At 40.9% G+C, this 1,990-nt stretch overlaps 1 non-coding gene across 1 annotated transcript; it reads left to right on the top strand.

Moving 5' to 3' along the window:
* The first annotated feature begins 1,204 nt into the window (after positions 1-1,204).
* Positions 1,205-1,311, top strand: LOC128579217 (U6 spliceosomal RNA). Its single transcript, XR_008378088.1, has one exon. It is a non-coding gene; the product is annotated as a U6 spliceosomal RNA (small nuclear RNA).
* The last annotated feature ends 679 nt before the right edge of the window (positions 1,312-1,990 follow it).

Genomic DNA, 1,990 nt, shown 5'->3' with positions numbered 1-1,990 from the left:
TTCCCAAACAACCCTCTTCTAGAGAAAGAAGTCGATGACAACGAAAGTAGAAATTGGATTGTGTGACATAACTGTAAGGTCTGTGAAATCACTGTCTGATATTTGTGGTTGGATTCTTGGTCTACAAGATCCCAGGGAAGCTTGTGATCAAAAATACTACACGGCCTTTTAAGCTCACTTCAGCTGGCATCCAGGAAGTGTTTGGCACAGGAAAATTGTTCGCCCTCCATCCCAAAAAGTCAAAAATATTCTCCCATTTCTGCCTTATTGATTCTAGTGACAGATGAGTTTCCCAGAACTGGGTTGACACAAGAGTTGAGATTTTGTACAACACTGTGACTCAAACAGCAACAAAGCTGACAAAAGTGGATGCCATCACAAAAGTGGGAAGCTATTCAAGGAGCCATTCTGACACATATCAAAAAAGGTCAATTTTATAGAAGCCTGCAAAATTACTATGCCTAGCAATGGTCTACATTTGGTCAAAGCTTCATAGGTCTTAAAGCATGTCTACTTTGATTGAACCACCAAGGTACTTCTAGTCTTTCTAGATGATGAAAGTGTTTGTTTGTTGGTTTGTTTGTTTGTCTATGCGTGTGTGTGTGCGTATGGGTATTTTTGAGATACAGCTTCCCTATGTTGCCCAGGCTAGACTTAAGTCGCCTCAGCCTAGGTCAGAGAATACTCAAACCCTAGGATTCAGGAAATATTCCTGCCTCAGGCTCCAAAGTATCTAGGACTACAGGTGCCTGCCACAATGACTAGATGATTTTTCAATTTTGTAGGAGAGACAGGGTCTGACTGTTGGACAATTGGTCCTCAGCTCCCCCTACTTCAAGAATTCCACTCTTTGGTTCAGTGCCTATATGCACCTGTAGTCCCAGCTGAGGGAATAAGTTCGCTTGATGTCTCCACTTGAAGATTTCTGTGAGAAGGCTTGGTGCCCGTAGCACAGCGTTTACAGTGCCAGCCATGTACACCAAGGGTGGCAGGTTATAAACTGGCCCAGGTCAGCCAAACAACAATGACAACTGCAACAAAACATAACCGGGCATTGTGGTGGGTGCCTGTAGTCCCAACTACTTGGAAGGCTGATAGAAGAGAATCGCTTGAGCAAAAGAGTTTAAGATTGCTGTGATCTGTAATGCCATGGCACTCTACTGAGGGCGACATAGTGAGACTCTATTTCAAAAAAGAAAAAGAAGTGCTCGCTTCGGCAGCACATATACTAAAATTGGAACGATACAGAGAAGATTAGCATGGCCCCTGCGCAAGGATGACACGCAAATTCGTGAAGCGTTCCATATTTAAAAAAAAAAAAAAAAAAAAAAAGAAAAAGAAAAAAAAAACCAGTTTGCTGGGAGCTGTAATACCAGGATCCTCTAATGAGGGCAACAATAGGAGACACTGTCTCAATATACAAATGAAGAAAACCATTTTGATGTGACTTCCCCTTCATTTTTACTTTTTTTCTACAGATCTAGTTTGAAAATTTTACCCCTAGACTGAAAAAACATTTTGATGTGACTTCCCCTTTTTTATTTTTTTCTACAGATCTAGTTTGAAAATTTTACCCCTAGACTGAATGTCAATTAGACAAAACACTATATAAGAAGGGAATTATTTTCTAAAACCTATATTAATCAAGCCTCTTGATTTGACCTAACTCTTACACTTTGACAAACTAGATTTTTATACTTCCCTGGAAACTGCCCCCACAATGAATTCTTGCCTAAAATCAGGTTTTTCATAAGTACACTAATCAATCCATAGTGTCCCTGCACCAACTGTTCTGGGCTCTTTCAATCCGAGCCAATGGCCAGTTACCAGATGTCTCTGGGCAACTCCCACACTTTAGATCTACTGACAGTATCCACACTAACCAATCCCAAACCTACTTGTCCTGATTCACTCATTCCTCTACTCCGGGGCCACAATAAATTGCTCCTTTATGTAGTTTTCTATTCCACCTGACTACTGACACATTCTT

The sequence above is a fragment of the Nycticebus coucang genome, chromosome Y (assembly GCF_027406575.1).
Source record: "Nycticebus coucang isolate mNycCou1 chromosome Y, mNycCou1.pri, whole genome shotgun sequence".
Lineage (NCBI taxonomy): Eukaryota > Metazoa > Chordata > Mammalia > Primates > Lorisidae > Nycticebus > Nycticebus coucang.
This window is presented reverse-complemented; position numbering and strand designations above follow the sequence as displayed.